This window comes from Myotis davidii, unplaced genomic scaffold, assembly GCF_000327345.1.
Source record: "Myotis davidii unplaced genomic scaffold, ASM32734v1 scaffold600, whole genome shotgun sequence".
Taxonomy (NCBI): Eukaryota; Metazoa; Chordata; class Mammalia; order Chiroptera; family Vespertilionidae; genus Myotis; species Myotis davidii.
This window is the reverse complement of record NW_006291976.1, coordinates 195,322-206,224: the sequence shown is the minus strand read 5'-3', so window position 1 is coordinate 206,224 and position 10,903 is coordinate 195,322.

Sequence of the window (10,903 nt, the reverse complement as noted above, 5' to 3'; positions counted from 1 at the left end):
TTAAAAATGGAACTGCCATTTGACCCAGTGGTCACACTTCTGGGAATATGTCCTAAGAAACCTGAAACACCAATCAGAAAGAATGTATTCACTCCTATGTTCATAGCAGCATAATTTATAATAGCTAAGATCTGGAAGCTGCCCAAGTGCCCATCAGCAGATGAATGGATTAAAAAAGCTGTGGTATATTTACACTATGGAATCCTATGCAGCAGTAAAAACGATGGATCTCTTACCCTTTGAGACAGCGTGGAGGGACCTGGAGAGTATCATGCTAAGTGAAATAAGCCAGTCAGAGAAAAACAATATCGCATGATCTCACTCATATGTAGAACCTAATGACCAAATTTAACTGATGAACAAAATAGATCCAGAGACATAGAAGCATGGAACAGACTGATGAATCTCAGAGGGAAGGTGCAGGTGGGTGGATGGGTGGGTGGGAAAAGATCAACCAAAGAACTTGTATGTGTATATACATAAACCATGGACACAGACAATAGGGTGGTGAAAGCCTGGGGCTGGCTAGAAGGAGTCAATGGGGGGAGGGGAGAAGGTGACATATATAATACTTTCAATACTAAATATTTTTTAAAAATACTCTCAGGTGAGGCTAAATAAATAAAAAGAGGATATTGGAAGCACTTTGTGTACTAAGGAATCAGGTGACCGCTGTTTCACAGAGCATCTGGTGGTTGTGGTTGAATCTAGCCCAGTGGATGCTCTCCGTTCACATCCCACTCTATGTGGTCTACCTGCATGACTAGTCCTCTCCTATCTCCAGTTTTCCCTCCACTGGGTTACAACTGGGGCTGGATTGTAAGGCTGAAACCTGGTCCTGCGCCCCAGCTCAGTTGGAAAGGAGCTTTGGAATCTCCCCTACCTGACAGCTTCTTTTCTGGGGCGAGGCCCTGCTTTTGTTACCTCTCGCACTATTTTGAAAGGACCTCCCAACCTATATGATTCTGATTCCTACCAGATTACTACAAGGCCCCATGTTCCCCTTGGCCTGAATCACTTGGATAGTAACACCTGCCCTAACCAGAGCAGAATTGGTTAAACTTCCTTGATTTTGATAGCAGTGTTGTTTCTTCATGGAGGTAGCCATATCCTCTGCCCCTGTTAGTGTCTCCCAGCTCTTGAAAGCTTTTGACTTGCACTCCCCATTCAATAGAAACACTGATACATTGTGTGGCAAGGGGTCAAGATAATTGATCTGCCCGGCCAGAATGGCTCAGTTGGTTGAGCGTCATCCTGTGCACCAAAAGGTTGCCAGTTCAGTTCCTGGGCAGGGTACATACCTGGGTTGTGGGTTCAATCCCCAGTTGGGAAATGTAAGGAAAGGAACCAATCGGTGTTTTTCTCTCACATCTGTGTTTCTCTCTTTTTCTATCTCTGTTCCATTCTCTAAGCATGTCCTGGGGTGAGGATTAACATAAAATATATAAAAAAAATTTTTAAACAAAAAGATAATTGATTCCTCCCATTTCATTAGGTTTGAGACCCCACTGTTTTGCCAGTTGAGGCTTTCACTGGTTCGGGACTTGGGATGGCTGATTTTTAGTTCTCTAAGTAAGGAAAGTAGGGAATAACAAACTATGAATTTCTGTTTTCACATGCAGAAAGTTCACTGTGTTTTAAGTAGCAATCAACTCAATTATCCATAGTAGTGGAAGGGAGTAATGACATATTTCTATGCAGCAATCCTAAATCACGTATGCTTCGGAGCACAATTATTTTTCCCAGCAGATTTACTTCGCTAGTTATGCTGTGCCTGTAATTTTATTAAGATGAGTCTGCTTTCCCTGAGCGCTGTGCCTTATAATCATAGGAGGAGGCATCACAAAAGACTGTTTGGTGGCAGGAGCCAGTCAGTCTCGGCTTAGATGTTTTGATTAGCTGCTTACTATAGAAAAATCCCATGCATCTGTTAAAGAGCCAGTCATTGTGAGCTTACACATCAGGTAACAAGATCTTGCTGGGATTAGGGTGGAAATGGGGTATAATTTGGAGTGAGGCATTAAACATGCAGGTAGTTATGGTAACCAAACGCTAATAGGAGAACAACCTAGACAGAAAGGAAAAATTCGAGAATACATTTATTCAATTACAACACGATGCAATGTTCACAGATTTCGGAACCATGGTTGTGTACTTCATGGTAAAAATAATTTTACACTAAAATAGTTAATTAAAACTTTGAGAGAAGATGGAGAGTGAGAATGAAGATGGGGAGAGGGAGAAGAAAAGCTCACATTGCCAAGCGTGTTGTCCATGCCAAGCACTGTTCTAAGCAACTTACATGCCATAGTTCTTTCAGTCAGTCCTTGCAACAACCCTATAAAAAGGGCACTACTGTTATTCTCATTTTACAGACGGGCAATACAGAGCGGTTAAGTTATATAAGAGCCCCAGGCAATCTGATTTCAACAATATCATTACCCACATTTTATTTTCTACTGCCCTTCACAATAGAAAACAGTGATGTTAAGTGTAACTTTAATAGAACATCAAAGAAAAAAACATTTCTTGCACTGATTAAGCCTTTTTAATCTTGGATAAAGATGATTTGGTGAGTTAAATGGAAAGTAGGGGTAGATAGTTCAAAACGTATTTATATTTCTACATCTACATCCACTTTAGTCCAATCTTGATTATTTACAACAACAGGGCAAAGCATGTTAATGGTTTTTAAAAGTGTCCCTGCTTGGGGCTGACGTGAACTACATCTGAGCAAAAATCATATACTAGAAAGTGAACAGTCTTTGGGAGCCTAGAAAAGGAAAAAGCTAAGAACAAGCACTGGCCACATTCTCGAAGAGGGAAGCATGGAGAAGACTTTGACAAGCCAATCACCAGAGAGACATGATCTATTGTTTTGTCCATTCTTACCACAGAGTAAAAAATATTGACCTCAAAACTCTTCAATTATCTGTGCTAGGATTCCCAGGCTGCCACATGACACAAATCCAGGGGACATCATTTGCATTTTATTCTATGAGGACTATTGCTACCTCCTCAGAGCCTTAATACTGACAAAGGGATGCCTGGAACTACAAGCAAAAACATGTAACGAGTGTAATTTGTTAAAGTTTAGTCTCTGGAAAGAAATGTCTTCCATTATATAGGAACCAAAGGGACTTGATCACTGTCTTATAACCTTGGGCACTGAGCTCCTGATCAACTCTGGCCTCCCTATCAAAATTCAGTCTCTGGACCTGCAAACCTGAAGCCAAAGCCTAGGCTATGGTCATCACCAGCATCCTTTCCACCTCAAGTAGGAGGCCCGGAGTGGCAGCAAATCTCCTCATTGTTCAACAACTGTTATAATTCTCTACTTTATATTAGGTTATATTAATTGAGTGCCATTTACCAGGTGCTAAATGTCTCACAAAGTAAACATGGTCATTCCCCAGGCAGTTTGTAATCTAAAGAGGCAACTCTCCAAAGCTATCAATGGTGCCATATAGAGCCATATGCTAGGAGGGTTAGGCTGCAGAGGTCTGAGTGCTACCACTTCACTATGGCTTCTGCTTATTTCCTCGAATTCTAGCTAATGTTTCATCATGACTTATCATCTTGAAGGAACACCCAAAGGTCCGCATTATTTTCCTTTCACCTAAGTTATTCTGGGGCTATTTCCCACAGACCACAAAAACCTGTACATTCCAGTGTCAGTGTATGTCTAGAAAATAAGTAGAATAAATGTAAGAAGAACAATCATATCAGTAGGAAGCCCCATCCCATTTGCTAGGTTATAGCACATTTTCCCTTCAAAGTGCCTCAGCTCACATGAAGTGGTTACGGTGCACATGCAGAGCTCATGCTGCAGCTGATAAATTGCATTCATGAATCAGTGCTCCTGGAAAAGCTAGAGGGAGGATGTGAAAAGCACGTCATGGCATGGTGTAGAATAGCGATGCCTTTTTACATATTTCATCCCTCAAGCCAGAATTCCAGAGAAGTGCTCCTGGGACTGGGACAGCCTGCTTTATTGTACCTTTTCACTTAAGGTTGAAATTTCCTGTACCAGCACTGTCCAATAGAACTTTTGGCAAAGATGTAAATGTTCCATATCTGCATTTTCCAAAATGGTAGCCAAAGCTACATGTGACTGCCAAGCACTTGCATGCGGCTGGTCCAACTGAGAAACTGAATTTTAAATCTTCTTCTTCTTTTTTTTGTTAATCCTCACCCAAGGATATTTTTCCATTGATATTTAGAGAGAGTGGAAAGGAGGAGGAGAGACAGAGAGAAACACCGATGTGAGAGAGAGACATCGATTGGTTGCCTCCCGCATGTGCCCTTACCAGGGCAGGGAATCAAGCCACAACCAGTAAGTGCACTTGACTGGAATCGAACCCAGAACCCTCAGTCCACAGACTGATGCTCTATCCACTGAGCCAAACCAGCTAGGGCTTATTTCATTTTAATTAATTGAAATTTTAGTAGCCACATGTGGTTAAGTGGCTACTAACCATATTGGACAATGCCACTCTGAAAGAAATAGGACTTCAAAAGATTACCTGTGTTAGAGAACCACTGGAAAGCTCCCTGCCTGCCTCCACAGCGCTCCCATTGAAGAATAATGATGTCACTCATGGTGATCAGGAGGGGTGGGGGGAGGGTGACAATAGCTTGCAATTTCTTTCTGTCATTCAGTGAACTGTAGGAGCCCAGCAGCAGCCAAACACCTCGGTATGTTTATGACCCATGGATACTTCTTCATAAACAAAAGCTTGGCTTACACCAAACAGGTCTTCTAAATGTGATTATACTTACAGATTGGGTTTACCAACAGTTAGTCACCATAATACAAAATACTCAGACAAAATTACTTTTAGCACATGTCAAAGTTTTACTCAACCCATTAGTGAAAGAACCAGCAGGAGGACAAGATCACTGCTTACAGAAGCATATGAACAACTGAAATTTTAGTCTGTTAGGGAAGAAATGCTGAAATAAGATTGCTAAATTAGATACAAAACTGGTTATTTCCTATGGGGCAATAAAATTCACTTCTCTATCTGACCCAAGAAGGAAGAAGAGAACAGGTGGAAACGAGGAAGGGAGGGTGGCACCTCAAACTGCGGAGTAGCTGACACTGGATTTATCTTTCTAGGCACCCAACATCTCTTTCAAATATCTGGACTTCTTTCATAGCAGTGGTTCTCAACCTTCTGGCCCTTTAAATACAGTTCCTCATGCTGTGACCCAACCATAAAATTATTTTCGTTGCTACTTCATAACTGTAATGTTGTTACTGTTATGAATCGTAATGTAAATATCTGATATGCAGGATGGTCTTAGGCGACCCCTGTGAAAGGGTCGTTCGACCACCAAAGGGGTCGCGACCCACAGGTTGAGAACCTCTGTTTCAGAGGCTTTTCATAACCATTCCTTTCTTTTCCTTCCCATTGCTACCCAACCACTTTAGTTTCTTATCATTTCATTGTCAAAGGCAGTTAATCAAACAAGTTTCTGTGCTGTTTAAGATTCAGGAATGCTTCTGAAATCACTTTTTATCTCTACTGTGATAAATTGTTCATTGAACACCACAAAGACAGTGGATGGAACTCAGAATCATGAACACCCTGCCCCTTTAAGAAAAGCTTAGTAAGTTTTTACAATTAAAAAACCAACTAATACACTTAAAATTCACCTTTAATTTTCAAATTTATTGTTTTCTGAAGTATAAGTATCTGAACAACATGTAAGAAGCATTTGAAACAATTAAAAGGTGCCAAAGATCTTTAATCTGTTAGAAGGGAGGGGGGACACCAGTAAGCTTCCAATTTCTGAGTACTAAAAGTAATTATCTTCTTTTTAAGTTAGGTGGTTACAGATCAATACAGCGAAAATGTGAAGCATGCATGGGAAGGAGCAAATAATTTGTTATTGATGGAGCCCTGGGTGTGAGGTGGGATCAGAGAGGTTTGAGGAGAGAGAACTAGCAGACAACAGTTTGAAAGAGTCACACTTCTATGAATAGGAGTTTGGATTTCACTGCTGAAAGTCACGGATGAAATTCAGTTAAGGAGACCAATTTGCAAGTTTCATGAAACTCATTTGGTAGCAGTGCAGAAAATCAGAATCTCAGAGGGAAGGCGTGGGTGGGAAGAGATCAACTACAGAACTTGTGTGCATAGATGCATAACCCTGAACACAGACAATGGGTGGTGAAGGTCTGGGGCAGCAGGTGAGGGTGGGCTAGAAGGGGTCAATGGGGGTAAAAGAGGGACATATGTAATACTTTGAACAATAAAGATTTCAAAGAGAAAAAAGAAAAGAAAATCAGAGGTGAGGCTTAAGACGGGGGTGAAGAAATCAATGCGTGAAACGTTTAGAAGCAGTAATCAGCAGGACTTGTAGACCTAAAATGCAAGAAATGATTGTGCACAGCACGAAGCAGATCATTCACCGTGATAAATTCTGAGGTGCAGGTTGTATGTGGTATGGAGTTCAGGGCAGGGGATAATTAGAAGAGCTGGAGAAGCTGGGAAGATTTTTGAATACCAAGTTATGAAGTGGTGCCTTCTGTGAGTCCTTGAGAGGTTGCTGCTTGCTAAGTAAATCACAGTTTCAGTGTGAAAGGACTGAGCTTTTTATCCAAGTACAGATCGAGAATTCAAAATCTGGCCTGCTCCTCGTTATTTAAAGAGCTAAGTAATTAAGTATTTCGAGCTACTCAAAGAATACAGTATTTAGCTAGAGTAATCTATGAACAAGTAAAACGAGTTGGAAATGTATGTTGGTAGTTAATCCAGCTACAAACCAGGGACCAGGGGATGGGTTATTTGCCCAAGGAATTCAACCACACCTAAACCAGTAGTGGCCGTGGGGAATGAGTGCGGTGAGGCAGACCATGGACGTTCTGCTCAAGGTCTCAAGAACGTGGGACACTGGCTTAGATATGGAGACTGTGCATGGCTTTGTGAACAGGAATTAATCAATCCAGAAGCATTACTGCCGGTTATTAAGGTCCCGAGGCTGCGGAAATATGACAAGCCGCCTTTCTGGAGAACTGATGAGATGTTGAGCTCAGCAAGACGACACATGGAATTACTGCACGCAGCATCGTAGCAACATTTCCTTTTGAAAGAATGAAACCACAGCTTTACAAATGAATGAAAAGCGGCCTATGGAGAGGACTATCAGATGTGTTTATGTCACGTCTTCCTTTTTGAAGCAGCGCTAATGCTTTGGCACCTCAGTCTCATGGTTATGCATGCCTATGTGCAGCTCCGAGAGCTCCGATTTCCTAAGCAGTCTGTCTGTCGCTGTGCACATCTGCTGTTTGGCTGCGGCACAGTGGAACCCATCAGTGGTGATGTACTAGTTATGACGTGTTGACGTTTCCATTATAAACTTTAATTTTGCACCGTTTATGCAAAATGACTGAGTTTCTATTGCATTGGGCTCAGAGTTGACAGAATTTCAACCACCATTTGTGAGTTTTTATTTAGATTCATTATGTATGCCAGATTCTTGTCTCTTACAAGAGCACAAAAAGCCTTCGTTAACAAGGAATAGTTTTTTAAAGATAAAGTTTGTCTGGCCGTTAATAGTGTGAACCAGGTCAATTTTGAATTGATAGAAAAATTAAATTTTTATGAACTCAGATTTCAAAAGTAATGATAGTACTTAGTATTATTTGTCATTTCAATCATTTAAGTTTGAGCATATTAATAATGTTTTTCTTTCTAGGTTTTATACTCTATAAATGACAGCCGAAAAAATAATGCCTAATTATTTTCATTTTTATCACATAAAAATAATTTAAGTGCTTATCTAATATATCTTGAGAGCTTATCTAATAATTCAGTAACTATAGCTAACTAGTGGTTATTTAAGCACTAAACAGATGTCATTCAACAAATATGTTACTATTTTATGAAGGAGTAAAGATTTCCAGTCATTAAAGAAGAACCAAATAATCAAATGTTCCATAATGTCTAAGATTATCTTTGTGTCATTATTTTTACCCTGAAACTTTTAACTAATAAAAATTTGGTTCAAAATAAATATAAGAACATTTAAAATAGTATTGATTCTGTTTCTATAACAAAGTCTCAATGGAATATTTCCCCCAACACTAATACAAACGTAATCTGTTTTATTTGAGATGTTGTTAGCTTCCATAAATAAAATATATTTTTAAAAAAATTAAAATAAATAAATGCATGGCATCTTTACCAAGTGCACTGGAAGGTTTAAATGATAGTGCAAACATTTACTTTTTAGCAGCATTTTTTGTTCTTCAAACTTAAGTGATTTTAGTAAGGTTTAGTAATATTTAAATGGCACCTTCTGTACCATTTTAAACATCTAGGCTATTTTGAATTTTTAAATGCATGATATCGCCCTAGCCAGTTTGGCTCACTGGATAGAGTGTCGACCTGGGGACTGAAGGGTCCCAGGTTCGATTCTGGTCAAGGGCATGTACCTTGATTGCAGGCACATCCCCAGTGGGGAGTGTGCAGGAGGCAGCTGATTGATGTTTCTCTCTCATCAATGTTTCTGACTCCCTACCCCTCTCCCTTCCTCTCTGTAAATTAATGTTACATTTCTTAAATGTAAACATATTTTTAATGCATAGTTAGGTGATATTTACACCAAATAAAGTAGTGACACAATCACAGTGTTGTGCCTTTTGTCGGTGACAAAATAAAGCCACTGTGGCAGTTAAACATTTTTTAATTAAAAAAAAAATAGCAGCTGCAATTGCAGTCACCATCTGATTAAGTTTAAAATAATCCACATTCTCTAAGATCCATGTTTTCTACACCAGCCCAAACGGTGAATTTATGAGCATATGGTAAGAATCACCACCCTTGCCCTAGCCAGTTTGGCTCAATGGATAGAGCGTCAGCCTGCAGACTGAAGGGTCCCAGGTTCGATTCTGGCCAATGGCATATGCCTAGGTCGCAGGCTCCATCCCCTGTAGGGGGTGTGCAGGAGGCAGCCGATCAATGATTCTCTCTCATCATTGATGTTTCTCTCTCTCTCTCTCTCTCTCTCTCTCTCTCCCTCTCTCCATTCTCTCCCTCTCTCCCTCCCTCTCTGAAATCAATAAAAATATATTAAAAAAGAAAAAATGAATCACTACCCTTGCATCCTTCAAGTCTTGCAAGCTCTTCAGGAATGTGGTATTGCCTTTGGCTTACTGTATTTCCTTAGGGAGGCAAGAAAGATTTTACCTTGACATTTCCTCTTCGGCTTCAAGGGCAGACAAACTACACAGATGGAGTCAGGCATCTGGCAGCCACTGAAAATGGGTAGTCTAAGAGAAGTAACATACTCTCTGCCCACTTCCGTGGAAAACATTTTGTGAGTTGACTTAATGTCCTGGGAAGAACAATAGCCTTACTGCTCAGGCAATTCTTGACTGACAGTGGAGGTTGCTATTTCAAAGCAGAAAAGCAACGAAGGGACTGATGCAAAGAAAGAACGTCTCCTGATTTTCTTTTTAAAATGTCAGAGAATAGAAAAATATTCCAATTAGCAAAAAGAATAAGTGATACATTTTAAGAATTTTTATCTTCCTAGTTAGTCAACATGGCTGACCGGCTTTACCTAGAATCTCAATTCTCAAGCACAATATTCACACATTTAGGAACAGGCTAAAATCATAATTATTTAATATATAAGCAGTGTCTTATTTTCCTCAACATATTTATTATAGAAAATTATGTAATTATATTGGGTTGTCCTTTGAAGTAATACTACTGCCAATATTTATGAAAAAAATTTTTGTTAATAATAAACCTTTTTCAAACAAGTGTTGTCTTGAAAAGTTGGTACATGAGAATCTATCTTAATTATGTTTTATTGGTTGCATTTTGAAATTATAAAAATCATAGAATTCTGTCCCTGGTCAACTCAGTCTGGCTAGAAGTTTATCAATTTTATTAATCTCCTCCAAGAATATGCTTTTATGTTCGACTTTATTGTTTTTGTTTTCTATTTCATTGATCTCTGCTCTGCTCTTTGTTTCCTCTCTTTTGCCTACTTTGCATTTTATTTGCTCTTCTTTTTCTAGTTTCTTAAGAAGAAAGCTGAGATCCTTGGATGTGAGATCTTTCTTCTTTCCTACCATAGGCATTTAGTGCTATACATAACTTTCTCGCTACGTACCACCTTAGCAGTGTGTTGGGAGGCCCTAAGCCCACCCCCAGGTTCAGTGATTTGCTAGAAGGATTCAGAGGACTCTGCACATAGCCATACTCAGTGTTATGATTTATTACAGCAGGAGGATGGTGAGGGCCACAGGAAGCCAGGCACAAGCTTCTGAGAGTCCTCTCCTAGTGGAGTCATGCCTAATTCCCCAACAAGAAGTTATAATAAAAAAATGTGAAATGTCGCCAAATAGGGAAGCAGTTAGAGACAACACCCAGCTTTTCATTGGGGGTTGGCCAGGTAGGCACCCTTTGCCTGGCATATACCCAAATTCCACAGTGACCTACTCTTATTAGTTAGGGTGGTGGGAAACACCCCTCCCCTACTCTGGCCCCAAAATCTAAGTTTTCAGATTCTAGTCAAGGATAGCAGTGTCAGGCTTGCTACGTTAATTTCTTTTTGCATAAATTCTAGTGTGTTGTGCTTTCATTTTCATTCAGTTCAAATACTTTCTATTTTTCCCTTTTGAATACTTCCTTAATCTATGGGTTATTTATTTCAAAATTATTGAGGATTGTTCCAGAGATCTTTTTGCTATTACTTTCTCATTTATTTTCATTGTTGCCAGAGAGCATATTTTGTATGACTTTAATTCTTTTAAATGTATTGAGTCTTGTTTTATGACCCAGATGATGGTCTTTCTCAGTAAATGCTCCTTGTGTACTTCATAAGAATGTGTATTCTGCTGTCTATAAATGTCAATGTAGTTAATTTTGTGAATTAT